Consider the following 13214-nt stretch of genomic DNA (forward strand, 5'->3'; position numbering starts at 1 on the left):
AAAAATCATAGCGCTCTATTGCCTTAAATATATCAAGGAGTAGTAACTCAGAAAGGTTGGAGATTTTGTACCTCAGAGAAGAGCTCTGATATTAACATTGTCTTGCATGGTTTTAAAGCAAGTCTAGCAAATGCAGAATTGCTGCTAATGTATTCATGCTTTAGAACTTTAATTCTCATAGACTGACATAAAGATGATTCATGATAATCAGGCAATTTCTGGTTGCCAAGAATACCAGCTCCTTTACTAAGCTCCTTTACTAAGGTACTTAAAAAAAATTATATAACATTTTAGGCATTCAACCTCAAAAAGAAAAAGTTTCAAACATACATTTAAAGAAACATTTTTAGAGCTCCACTACATTTATCTTAACAGTCACTCACATAGATCTTTCTTGTTCTCTGTTCTGAGTTTACTAATAGAACAAACAGTGAGGCAGCTACTTTCATCTTATGTGGAGAAGAACAAAGCATGTATTTATGTCACATTTTAATGGACTTAATTTTATATCTGTGTCCACATTGCTACTCCCAAATCTGTAGGGGCAGTCATAAATTTATCAGAGTCTGGGTACCTAGAGTATCAACAACAGATCCTGTATCCCATATGCTATTTGATTAATATGGGAGTTTACTGAGAATTCCTGGAAGTGGCCTTGAATATTCAAGGCCATTGCAGCTCCACACCATCTTAAGCTCAGAGTCTCGTGGCTCAAAAGCTCTGAAGTTCTGCCAAAGATGAGAATTACATAACATAATGACCTGAATTCTCAGTGTCAGAGGCCAGAACCAGGGTGATAGAATTACTTGTTGTAAGGTCTGTAATTCTAAATTAATTTAGAAAGCTAAATTCCTTGGGATTCAAACTCTGTATACTTCTGGAATTTAGCTTTCTCCCTCATTTACCCTTAGACCATATCATCTGGATCCAGAATGTCAGTCAAAATTGAAAAGACAGGCATTTTATTTTAGTGGAAAAGAGAAAATGTCTTGTGCAATAATTCACTTACTAAAAGCAGAAGAAATGCATGTTTGCTGCATTGTGTCTGGAAGATTATAGAATAGGCTACATCAAACATGTAGGTTTATATTCATGACTGTGTGATTTGGTAACTCATACCATATTTCATAATTCACATTTTTCTACGTTTTATCATCTTTGAAATCAGGAAGCATTTTTAAATGGTTTGTGTTCTACAATTATATTTAGTAACATTGTTTTTCTTTCTTAGAAATCTGTTAAAATCAATACCAATTTAGATTCAATGAAATATCCCACATTCTATCATAACTGGTCATTTATTATAAATAGCTCTTAGTTTCACTTTTCAGCCTTTGACCAACTTTCTGATTAACTGAACAGCACTCAATAGCTCATCCTGAATTCTGGTATTGAAATTAGAAGTGTATCCACACACAGAGGCATTGCATGCTCCACAAATCTGAAAGAAATTCATAATGGCATAATTAGCTGAAAGCTCTCGCCACTCAAACCTGTTCCTTTAACAATCATTTTATCATATAATAAGAATAAGAGTTTAAAATGGTATTGGACAGTTTCCAGAGGACAGTTAATACTTAAATAACTAGATTTATTTCCCTTGCTATTAGGAACGTAAAGGTCCACTAAGCATAATCTTAGGCAAATTGCAAGTCAGTAGTCCTTTACATTATGCGCACTCTAAAAATTTACTGTAATATATTAATTCACTCCAGAACTATTTATTGAATACAGAACTTGTGTTGAGATTTAGAAGTATGATATTCAACAAGATAGGCCTGGCTCCTTGTGGCTTATAATTTAATAAAGAAGGCAAACAATGAAAATGGAACATTTTAATAATCATGATGCTGCTATGACCAACAGATTACCAGGAGTTATGGTAGCACACATAACTGAGTATGCATGCATGAATTATTGTCTTCCTGGATAAGAGGAAGAAGAGATTTAGAGGTATACTTGATTTGAGGTTGACAAGTACAAAAGATATACAGAGGGTAGAATAAAATAGAAGGCAATAATGACTTCTATATTTTGATATTATAGCAGTGTCATGATTTGATGTTTTGTTAAATTGCACCAAATATGAACTTGCACATACTTGCAATTTAGAATTTCTTAAATTATGTTTTGAGGATGGCCTTTCCTACATTGTCCATAGAGAGGTGGACCTTCTGAACTAAAGCAAACTCATTATTCATCATCACTCCTCCATTACACTCTCTTTTAATCATTATGTCAGTTATATTCTCCAGGAAACAGATGCTGAGATGGAGTTGAATGTGGTATTTGTTTATTTGGCATAAAGTTCTGTGAAAACAAAAGAAGAAGAGGACAAGATGGAGCAGGGGGAGCTTCAGACCCAGATGCATATCTGACAGAGGAAATCTCAACAAATCAGCAGATACTATTTGCGAATGTTAAAAAAAAAAAAAAAGCCACATCCTATTACCCCTACTATGGTGTCTTAGAGCTAGTACTCCAGAAAACATATTCTTAACTCAATCCTACCCTGTGGGTGTGGACTTATTATAAAAAAGATCTCTTCAAGATGTTACTTCAGTTAAGGTGTAGCTCAAATAAGTTAGGCTTAACCTAAAACAAAAATTATCAAGATGGAGCAGCCATAAGCTTAAAATGAAGGAAACCCAGAAGAGAAAGGAGAAGCCAGGAAAGGCCACCATGCACACTGTCATGTGACAGAAAAACATGAACCAATTGCTGGAGCCACTCCCAGAATTTCACAATCTTCAGAGAGAAAGCATAGCTTTGATATCATCTTGATTTTGGATTTCTTTTAGCCTCTAAACCTCGAGCCAACAAATTCTCTTTGACATTAAACATTAAAGTCAACCCATTGCTTTGCATTTGCTTTGGTAGGAAACTAAAACACCAATCATGGTCTGTCACTGGCTGAGGGCTGCCTGGGAATGCATGATATTTTGTTAAAAGCTTTACTGTTAGCTGCCAGATACTGTGTTCCTTGAATATGAATTGTTGTTTCTGTAAGGGAAATCCTAGGTATGCACTCTATGGCTATCCTAGCCACATTAGACTATTTGCAAACCATGAACTTACCATGGCCGCTTTCACCTCTTACCTTCTAAATGAAATGTCTTCAATACTTTCTCACTTAGATATCACTGCCAGAGTATGTTTTCCCAAATGTTCTGGAATTCTCATTCCAGATGTCTTTCATACACATTTCTATCTTTTAGTGACGTACAAGAACCACACTTGTACGCAAGTGTTAATCACATTCACAGTATTGTGCTGCAATCACTACCCTTCATTACCAAAATATTCCCATCATTCCAAAAAAATGAACCCTGTGCATTTTAAGCTTTAACTTCCTATTCCCTATCACCACCCATCCCCTGGTAACCTAGATTCTGACTCTATGAGTTTGGCTATTCTAATTGTTTCAAATCGGTGAGAAAATCATGCAATATTTGTCCTTTTATATCTGGCTTATTTCACTCAACATGATGTCTTTAAGGTTCACCCATGTTGCTGCAAGTAGCAGGACTCATTTCCTTTCTATGGGCAAATAATATATTACATTTAGTTTATCAATTCATTGGTTGATGAACACTTAGGTGGCTTGCATGTTTTGGCAATTGTGAATAATGCTGCTACGGAAATTGCTGTGCAAATATCTGAGTCCTTGTCTTCAGTTCTTCTGGGTATATACCTAGGTGTAGGATTGTGAGGTCTTTTGGTAGTTATATACTTAGCTTTCTGAGGAACTGCCAAAATGCCTTCTGCAGCAAGTGCATTATTTTACACTGTCATCATCAATGAATGAGTGTTCCCATTTCTCAGCATCACTCCATTGCTTTATTGGAATTAGAATATTATGCCATTTTAATGGGTGGTAAATGGTAACTCATTGAGGTTTTGATTTGCATTTCTCTGATAGATAATGATGAACATCTTTTAATGTGTATTTTGACCATTTGTATATCGTCTATTGAGAAATATCCTTTCAAGTCTTTTGCTCATGTTTTAATTGGGTCATTTGTCTTTTTGTTGTGGAGTCTAAGGATTTATTTACATAAACTGAATATTAGTCCTTCATAGGATATATGGTTTTCAAATATTTTCTCCCTTTTTTGTCATTTTGCTTTCCTGATAGAGTCCTCTGGGGTCAAAATTTTTAATTTTGATGAGGTCCCATTTATGTATTTTGGTTGTTGATTGTGCTTTTGTTGTAAAATCTTTGAAAACATTCCCTGACACAAGTTCTGAAGGTGCTTTCCTGTTTTGGACTAGCAGTTTGATAGTTTTTGGCTCTTACATATAGATCTCTGATCCCCCTTTTTTGGGGGGGGGGGGGTGGAGAGGTGCATGGTCCAGGAATCAAACCCTAGTCTCCCATGTGGCAAGAGAGAATTCTGCCACTGAACTACTCTTGCACCACCTCTGATCCCTCTTGAATGGCTCTTTTTAATAATACAAAGTGTGAGGTAGGGATACTCCTTTTTTTGAAGTTGGAGATCCAGTTTTCCTACCAGTATGAGTTGAAGAGACTAATCATTTTCAATTAAGTGGTCTTTGCTGTCTTATCAAAAAATCAATTGGCCATCAATGTCAGGCTTGATTTCTGAGCTCTCAATTCAATTCCATTGGTCTATATGTAGGTCCTTGTGCTAGTACCATGTTGTTATAATTATTGTGGGTTTGTAATAAGTTTTAAGAAGGGCAGTGTCCTATAACTTCATTCTTTTTCAAGACTGCTTTAACTTTTTGAGGTTCCTCATCCTTCCATATAAATTTAGTGATCAGCTTTTCTATTTCTCTAACAATGATTTTTGGAATTTTGATTGGGTTTGCATTGAAACTATACATTTCTTTAGGTAGTATTGACATCTTAATGTTAGTTTTGTAATCCATAAACATGGAATATCCTTTGAATCTTTAGGTCCTCTTCAATTTTTTTTAGCAAATGTTTATAGTTTTCTGTGTGTACACATCCATAATATCCTTAGATTTATTCGTAGATGTTTGATTCTTTAGCTGCTATTATGAATGGATTTCTTTTCTTGATTTCTTCTTCCAATTCTTAATTTCTTCTTTGAATTGTTCGTTGGTTGTATATAGAAACTCTGCTGTGTTTGGGGTGTTGGCTGTGCTCTCTGCCATTTTGATGAATTTATTTATTAACTATAGGAGCTTCTTGTGGATTTTCCATGACCGTTTGCATATAGGATCATATCAACTACAAATAGAGAAAGTTTTACTTCTTCCTTTCCAACTTGGATGCCATTTATTTCTTTTTCTTGCCTAATTTTTCTGGCAAGAACTTCCAGTACAATGTTAAATAACAGCGATGGCTGTGGCATCCTTGTCTTGTTCCTGATCTTAGAGAAAAAGCTTTCAGTCTCTTCCAGTTAAGGTTGGATGTTAGATGTGGGCTTTTCAAGATATGCTCTTTATCATGTTAAGGAAGTTTCCTTCTATTTCTAGTGTTCTAAGCATTTTTAACAAAAAAGCATGCTGTGTTTTGTCAATGCCTTTTCTGCATCTGTGGTTATGATTGTGTTTTTTTCCTTCCTTCCGTTAATGTGGTGTATTACATCAATTGATTTTCTTATGTTGAACTAACCTTGCATGCCAGGGATATATCCCACTTGAACGTGCTGTATAATTCTTTTAATATGCTGTTGTATGTAGTTTGCTAGTATTGTGTTAAGGACTTTTGCATCTACATATATAAGTGGTATTGGTCTGTCATTTTCTTTTCTTGTGGTATCTTTACCCAGGCTTGGTGTACGGGGAATGCTGGCCTACTAGAATGAGTTAGGTAGTACTCCTTCCTCATCAAGTTTTTAGAAGAGTTTGAGAAGGATAGGTATTGATGGAATGTTCAGTAAAGTTTCATTGTGAAACAATCTGGTCCTGGACTTCTCCTTGTAGGAGGTTTTGATTAATTCCTAGAAAGAGAATCAATTGGTAGTTTGTTGAGATCATCTATTTCTTTTTGAGTCAATGTAGGTAGATTGTGTGTTTCTAAGAATTTGTCTATTTCATCTAGGTTACTCAATTTATTGGCCTACAGTTGTTCATAGTATCCTCTTATAGTCCTTTATTATTTTAGCTGGGTCAGTAGTAATGGCTCTCTTTGCATTTCTGATTTTCATTAAACTTATCCTCTCTGTCAGGCTAGGTGATGATTTTATTGATCTTTTAATAGAACCAACATTTGGTTTGTTTATTCTATTTTGTTGTTGTTGTTCTCTGTTTCATTTTTCTTCATTCTACTCTTTATTTCCTTCCTTCTGCTTGCTTTGGGATTAGTTTGCTCTTTTTAAGTTCTTTAATCATGAGAGGTTACATCTCTGATATGAAGTCTTTCTCTTTACTAACGTAAACATTTAGCTATAAATTTCCTTCTCAGCACTGCCTTCACAGCATCCCATAAATTTTGGTATGTTTTCTTTTCATTTGCCTCAAAATATTTCCTAATTTTGCTTCTAATTTCTTCTTCAATCTATTTGTTGTTTATGTTATTTAATTTCGATACATTCGTGAATTCTCCTTCTATTATTGATTTTGACCTTCAATCCATTGTGGTTGGAGAATATACATTGTATGGCTTCAATACTCTTGAATTTATTGAGACTTGTTTTGTGACCTATCCTGGAGAATGATCCATGTAAACTTGAGAAGAATATGCACTCTGTTGTAGGGTGAACTGTTTTATATATGTATTTTTGGTCTAGTTGGTATAAAGTATCTTTCAAGTCTTAAATTTCCTTATTTATTTTCTGAGTAGATGTTCTATCCATTATTGCAAATGGTGGATTAAAGTTTCCTACTTCTAATGTAGAGCCATCAATATCATGCTTCAAATCTGTAAGTATTTGCTTTATATATTTTAGGGCTCTGCTATTAGGTGCAGGCATATTTATAATTTATAATATAATCTTCATGTTGAATTGTCCCCTCTATCAATATATAGTGGCCATCTTTGTCTCTTGTAACTGTTCTTCCCTTTAGGTCTATTTTATCTATATTTGTATAGCTACCCCAGCCCTCTTTTAATTCCTACTTGAATGGTATATATTTTTCTATCCTTTTACTTTTGACTTACTTGTATTTTACTTGAATTTTTTTATTTAAGGTAGGTCTCTTGAAGACAGCATATAATTTGGTTCATAATTTCTTATTCATTCTTGTAATCTCTGCCATTTGTCTAGAGAGTTTAATCCATTTACATTTAAAGTCACTAGTGATAAAATAGGCATTTCTTCTGCCATTTTGCTATTTTAATCTTTTATGTATAATACTTTTTTGCTACTCAATTCTTCCATTAATGTCTAATTTTTATTTTTTGTTTGATTTTTGTGTTGCACCTTATTGAGTTCCTTCTCTTTTCCATTTGATTATATTTCTCATCTATTTTCCTTGTAGTTATCATGGGATTAAAAATTAACACCCTAAATAGCTAACAATCATATCTGATTTGATGACAACTTAACTTCAATAGCAATATACTTTCATATGTCCCTCTACTCCCTACCTTTTAAGATATATACTTTATACTACTTATATCTTTGTGCACATTAAGTTCAATAAAATAGATTTATCATTACTTTTAATTCATTTGCATTTTAGTGTTTGTAGCAAGTAAGAAGTGGAATCATATATCAAATTACACTTCAATAATACTGGCACTTATTATGCAAATTTACCTTTAATGCAGGTATTTATTTCTTTATGCTTCTTTGAGCCACTGCCTAGTGTCCTTTCCTTTCAGTCTGAGGAACTACCGATAAGCATTGCTTGTAGGGCTGGTCCAGAGGCTGTAAATTCCCTCAGCTTTTGTTTATCTGGGAATGTCTTAATCCCTCCCTCATTTTCTTTTAGCATATAATCTTCTTATATGCAATACTTAAAATAAGCACATCCATAGAGACTGAAACCAGAATATTATTTACCAGGAGCTCAGTAGAGGAGGGAATGGGGAAGTTATTGCTTTATGCTTGGTATGATGAAAACATTCTGGAAATTGATAGGGTAAAAGTTACACACCACTGTCAGTATACTGAGTGTTGTAGAACTATACATTAAAAAAATGGTTAAAATGATTTTTGTTATGTATATTTTACCATAATAAAAAGTATAAAAATAAATATTAAAGAAACTAACAAAACTGACATCACTCTAATATCATTAGAAAGGCAACATGATATTTGTGGCCACATAATTTAGAGGCTCAGATTCATGGACAACACAGACTTCAGTGATATAAAAAAAAATTATTAGGAAAGTAATCAAAAGAGTGTTAGAAGTGAGACATAGTTACCTCACCAGGTAGGATAGCACCAACACCCAAAGAGAAGCACTGGAGAATCCTGGAAACAGCATTCAGGGTCCAACTGGGAGAGTCTCAAATGAAGCGTCCTTCTCTCAGATGAGCTTCCAAAGTCTAACTGCTTGCATGAAGTTTATATGGTGTTTTTTACACAATAGTGGCCAGATTCCAATTAGCCTGCATGACTTGGCCCAGGTGGTCCTCTGGGAAATGGCTAGGGACAGAGAGGAATTTCCTGGGACCTAGATCACTTTAGCATAGTACATCTCCTTCTAGGAGAATAGCCAGTCCTCCCAGTTGGAGTGCACATTTCAACAGTTTATCACTAAGGTCATGCAATGGCAACATCAATTGACCATAGCAAACTCTACAAACCTCTTCTTTATGTTTTATACCAAAACTGGGTAAAGATTCTATAAAGAAGGAAAATTACAGGCCAATATCCCTAATGTACATAGATGCAAAAATTATCAACAAAATACTAGCAAATTGAATCCAATGACATATGAAAAAATTATACACCACGACCAAGTGGGGTTTATACCAGTAACACAAGGGTGGTTCAACACAAGAAGATCAATCAATTCTAATATAGACATTAACAAATCAAAAGGGAAAAACTACATGGTCATCTTGATTGATGCTGAGAAAGCATTTGACAAAATTTAGCATCCTGTCTGATAAAAACACTTCAAAAGTAGGAATCAAAGGAAACTTATACAATATGATAGAGAGCATATGTGAAAAATAAATAGCCAGTATCACACTCAATGGTGAGAGACTGAAGGCCTTCCCCTAAGATTGGGAACAAGAAAAGATTGCCCTCTCTCACCATTATTACTCAAAATTGTAGTAGAAGTTCTTACTAGAGCAATCAGGCATGAAAAAGAAATAAAATACATCCAAATTGGAAAAGAAGAAGTAAAAGTTTTATTACTTGCCAATGACATGATACTATATTTAGAAAATCCCAAGAAATCTATGACAAAGCTTCTTAAACTAATTAAATCAGCAAAGTGGTGGAATATAAGATTAATGTGCAACAATCAGTAATGTTTCTTTATACAAGCAATGACCTAGCTGAGGAGTCAATTAAGGAGAAAATTCCATTCAAAATATCATCTAAAAGAATCAAGTATCTAGGAATAAGCTTCACCCATGGCGTAAAGGATTAGTACCCAGAAACCTACTTGACATTGCTAAAAGAAATCAAAGCAGAACTAAATAGGTTGAAAGATATTTTCTGCTCTTGGATAGGAAGGTTAAATGTACTTAAGATGTCGATTCTACCCAAACTGATGTACAGAGTCAACACAATACCAATCAAAATTTCAACTATTTACTTTGAAGTCCTGAAAAAACTAGTTGTCAAATTTATTTTTGAAAGGAAAGAGACCTCAAATAGGTAAAAATATCCTCAAAACGAGGAAGGAAGTGGATTATCACTTCCATATTTTAAAGATTATTTATAAAGCCACAGTGGTCAAAACAGCATGGTGATGACACAAAGATAGAAGTGTTGACCAACGGAACTGAATTAAGAGTGCAGAAATAGACCACCAAATCTATGATCAACTGATCTTTGACAAGGCTGTCAAATCAACTGAACTGGGACAGAATAGTTTTTTCAATAAATGGGCATGAGAGAACTGGGTATCGATAGCCAAAAGAATGAAAGACAACCTTTACCTTACACCCCATCCAAAATTTAATTCAAAGTGAATCAAATACCTAAATATAAGCACCAGTAGTATAAAAATCCTAGAATAAAATATAGGGAAACATCTTCAAGACCTTGTAATAGGAGGTAGCTTCTTAAACAATACATCCAAAGCACAAGCAACGACAAAAACATAGACAAATGGGAACTCCTAAAATCAATTGCTGCTGGCCTCAAAAGACTTGGTCAAAAGGTAAAGAGGCAGTCAACTCAACAGGAGAAAATATTTGGAAATCACACATTAGATAAAGGTTTGATATCTTGTATACATAAAGAAATCATACAACTCAATAACAAAAGAACAAACAACCCAATTATAAAATGGGCTAAAGATATGAATAGGCATTTTCTGAAGAGCAAATACAGACAGCTAAAATGCACATGAAGAGGTATTAATTTTCTTTAGCTATAAGAGAAATGCAGATCAAGTCTACAATGAGATGCTACCTCATAGCTATATGAATGGCTGCTATTAAACAAACAGAAAACTACAAATGTTGGAAAGGATGTAGAGAAATTGGAACACTTATTGCTACCTGTGGGAATGTATACTGGTACAGCCACTATGGAAGACAGTCTGGGAGTTCCTTAGGAAACTAAATAGAGAGTTGCCCTGTGACCTGTCAATACAAACACTTGGTATATACCCAGAAAAACAGAAAGCAGTGACACAAACAGACATTTGCACACCAATGTTCATAGCAGTATTATTCACAAAAACCAAAAAATGTAAACAATTCAAGTGCCCACCAATAGATGAGTGAATTTACAAAATGTGGTATACACATATGATGGAATATTATGCAGCAGTAAGACAAATTGAGGTCCTGAAGCACATGACAACATGGATTTACCTTGAGTACACAATGCTGAGTGAAATAAGCCAGACATAAAACATAGATACTGTATATTTCACCTTTATGACCTTGGTAAAGGTAAATGCAAAGGCTTATAATATGGAATATAGGGGGCATAGTGATAAACAGAAGATGGGCGAGTGGTACATAATGAGGTTGAATATAAATGCAAGGGACTGTATAGATGTGAATGTAGTTCATTAGTGGGATTATAAGTAATATTGCCATATGGAAGGTGAAAATAATTGAAAGGCACTGTACAGATGCTTGTATACCACCAATTAACACTATAAATATAAATAAGTTCTTGCATGAACTGCTTCAAAGGTATGACTCTTATACAAAGAGTAAATAATATTGTGGTATAGGGGGAAAACTACTATTATATGCTATTCTCTATGTTTAACAAAAGGATATCAACAGTACCACAGCAATACCAGGGGTAAATAATTGAGGAGGAGGTCAAGAGTTAAGAGGAAGTTTGGATTTTCTATTGGATAAGGGTGTGTTTATTGGTTATTTTTCTCCTGGGAGCAATGAAAATTATCTAAAATTGGGAGTGCTGATTACCATACAACTAAATGAGTATAATGTGAGACATGGGTTGCTGAGTTTGGATATTGTACATGATGCCCAATGGGTGGAGGTGACTGAAGGATACACTGACTGAGAAGTGGAATGGTGAACTGTGGTGTGTATATATATGATCGAATATTGTGCAGTTACAGAAAGCAATGAAGTAGTGAGGCATGCAACAAAGTGAATGAACCTGGGGGACGTTATGTGATACAAAATAACCCAGAAACAAAAGTTCAAATATTGTATGGTCTCATTTAGAAAATATTAATAAGAAAATTGAGGCCTAGATTATAAGCTCTTATAGGAGGAACATTTAGTCCAGAGCTCTAATTATTATTTCTAGATTTTGAGAGGCTGTGCTTATATGTAAAACCTGGTATTTCCTTGAAACTTTGGGTACCTGTGTGACACCTAAGACACAGTGTAGGAGTTCTGCAATTCTGAAAGTCAGTAATGCCACATACAACAACTGTCAAAGAAACTGAAAAAGAGATCAGGCTTCACTTAGAGATAAGAATGAAGCAGATTGGTTTGGAACTAAGGTAAATCAGAATACAGGGCCAAGGAGGACATTGTCTATATTTTAGAACTTCATCTACCCAATGAGACCAGTGGAAGAGAGGCTTATTTTGTCCCAAACCTAAATTTTCTGTAGTATATATTCTAACTCAACCTGACTGGATTGATCATTTAAATAATCTAAGAACATGTAACTCAGAATGGGAATGTGGGCTTGTAATTCTATATAGCTTAATGTAATGCCCAGATACATCCCAGAGTATGTTACAGACAATTCCTTTTATTTTTATACATGCTATATGGTGGGGGTCACAGTTCATTCTTTTTCCATGTGAGTGTCCCCTTATTGCAGCACCATTTGCTGAATTTGTTTGCTTGTTTGGTTCTTCATTTGTTTGCTTGGGAAGTGCATGGGCTGGGAATCAAACCCGGGTCTTCTGCATGGCAGGTGAGAACTCTACCAGTGAACTACCCTCATACCCACTTCAGAAGAAAATTTAAAAAAAATAAAAAATAAATAAAACATTAGCAAAGTCCCTTGAGGGATGGGAGAAACAATATTGAACTATTAAGTTTTACCACCAGGGAAACTCCTGTATTATCTCAAATATTAGGACTCCCAAATCAATATGCCAAGCCCTTGATCTTGAGGCTTACTCTTGTAAATTGTATTTATGTAGCAAAGAAGCCAAGCCTACCTATAGTCATGCCTAAGAGTTACTTCCAGAGGACCTCTTTTTTTGTTTTCCGTTGTGGCCTCTCTCTACCTGTGTTGGTTTGGTAATGCTGCCTAAATGCAATATACCAGAAATGGAATGTCTTTTGTAAAGGGGATTTAATAAGTTACAAGCTTACAGTTCTAAGAAAGTGAAAGTACTCAAATTAAGACACCAACAAGAGGTTACCTTCACTCAAGAAAGGCTGATGCCTGCTCTAACACCTTTGTCAGCTAGGAAGGCACAATGCAAAATCTGCTAACTTTCTCTCCAGGACTAATTTCAAAAGGCTTCCCTGGGGGCATTATCTTTCTTTGTCTCTTGCTGTGTGGGCTCAAATGCGCTAAAATGGTTCCCTTTTAAAGGACTCCAGTAAGCAACCCTCCTTGAATGGGTGGATCCATATCTCAATGAAAACTGCCTAATCAAAAGGTCCCACCCACAAATGGGTGGGTCACATGTCCATGGAAACAATTTAACCAAAAAAGATTCCACCCAGCAAT

The 13214-nt window shown here is 34.9% G+C and overlaps 1 long non-coding RNA gene across 2 annotated transcripts in view; it reads right to left on the bottom strand.

Annotated features, from left to right (window-relative positions):
* Positions 1 to 1280: 1280 nt before the first annotated feature.
* LOC143684756 (uncharacterized) overlaps positions 1281 to 13214 on the bottom strand; it is a 588096-nt gene continuing 576162 nt past the window's right edge. The window contains exons 3-4 of one of the 2 annotated variants that reach the window (XR_013176150.1): positions 2102 to 2310; positions 1281 to 1441 (exon numbers count right to left, since the gene is read on the bottom strand). This is a non-coding gene — a long non-coding RNA (uncharacterized LOC143684756). The remainder of the gene's footprint in view (positions 1442 to 2101; positions 2311 to 13214) is intronic. The other variant, XR_013176149.1, reaches the window with a different exon arrangement.

This window comes from Tamandua tetradactyla, chromosome 5 (genome assembly GCF_023851605.1).
Source record: "Tamandua tetradactyla isolate mTamTet1 chromosome 5, mTamTet1.pri, whole genome shotgun sequence".
In the NCBI taxonomy this organism is placed as follows: domain Eukaryota; kingdom Metazoa; phylum Chordata; class Mammalia; order Pilosa; family Myrmecophagidae; genus Tamandua; species Tamandua tetradactyla.